General features: G+C 56.3%; 3 non-coding genes across 3 annotated transcripts, besides 2 other annotated features; all 3 read right to left on the reverse strand.

Moving 5' to 3' along the window:
• Positions 1-89: 89 nt before the first annotated feature.
• Positions 90-118: a microsatellite.
• Positions 119-148: 30 nt separating this feature from the next.
• Tc00.1047053413177.10 lies at positions 149-216 on the reverse strand. Its single transcript, XR_008254069.1, has one exon. It is a non-coding gene; the product is annotated as an H/ACA snoRNA, TC11C2H1 (small nucleolar RNA).
• Positions 217-576: 360 nt separating this feature from the next.
• Positions 577-668, reverse strand: Tc00.1047053413177.20. The gene has a single exon (XR_008254070.1). It is a non-coding gene; the product is annotated as a C/D small nucleolar RNA (snoRNA), TB11C2C2 (small nucleolar RNA).
• Positions 669-717: 49 nt separating this feature from the next.
• Tc00.1047053413177.30 lies at positions 718-786 on the reverse strand. The gene has a single exon (XR_008254071.1). It is a non-coding gene; the product is annotated as a C/D small nucleolar RNA (snoRNA), TB11C2C1 (small nucleolar RNA).
• A 49-nt stretch (positions 787-835) lies between these two features.
• Positions 836-864: a microsatellite.
• Positions 865-909: the final 45 nt, after the last annotated feature.

Here is a 909-nt window from a genome sequence, read left to right on the forward strand (position 1 = left end):
ACGGGTTCGTCAAAGTCTGTGATGTTACGTCAATCATCATATCCAGATCCGTCTCCAGGAATCCCAAAGCTGCAGCCATGTGCATGTGCATGTATATATATATATATATATATATATACACACACACCGAGGCGGGGGGTCGTGGACATCTCTTGCTCTCCAGTTTCGTGCACCGCGTCTGTTGGTTTAGCGACGAGCGCACTACAAAAAAGAGCTTTCGCGGGAAGGGGGCACTCTGCGCAAAATGTGTAATGCATGGTTTGTTGCTGACTCGTCAGGGCCCCGATGGAGCTAGAGCGCACACAGGATATGCATAACGGGATAGTCACGCGGCGGAGCATCAGGCGCACAGGGCGCCGAGCGTCACACCGCGCGCGCCCTTGCTCTCCGACCCCCGTGCACACACACGCAGCGGAACGCGTCCAACGCACGCCCCCAGAAGGGACAGCGAGGCCGCGACAGCCACGCGCATGCCGTCTCGAGGCCGTACGCCCACTGAGAGAGCGCCCCCGAGGTGACAGGATCGCGTAATGAAGGCAGAGGGGAGAGGGTGAAAGAGAGGGAGGCTCGGTGCGACGATCAGACGGGGCGTGAAATAACGCTGTTTTCATTGCTGTGTCAACGTCCATCTGCGACGGCTTCACATCGGCCTGGTTGTCGATCACATCGCCATGCACATGCGCCAGGGCAGGGAGGGAGGAGGCGTCGGGGTCGCGGTCAGACTGGGGCGACAGTGTTTCTTGCTCACGGGTTCGTCAAAGTCTGTGATGTTACGTCAATCATCATATCCAGATCCGTCTCCAGGAATCCCAAAGCTGCAGCCATGTGCATGTGCATGTATATATATATATATATATATATATACACACACACACCGAGGCGGGGGGTCGTGGACATCTCTTGCTCTCC

This window comes from Trypanosoma cruzi (genome assembly GCF_000209065.1).
Source record: "Trypanosoma cruzi strain CL Brener chromosome Unknown tcruzi_1047053413177, whole genome shotgun sequence".
In the NCBI taxonomy this organism is placed as follows: domain Eukaryota; phylum Euglenozoa; class Kinetoplastea; order Trypanosomatida; family Trypanosomatidae; genus Trypanosoma; species Trypanosoma cruzi.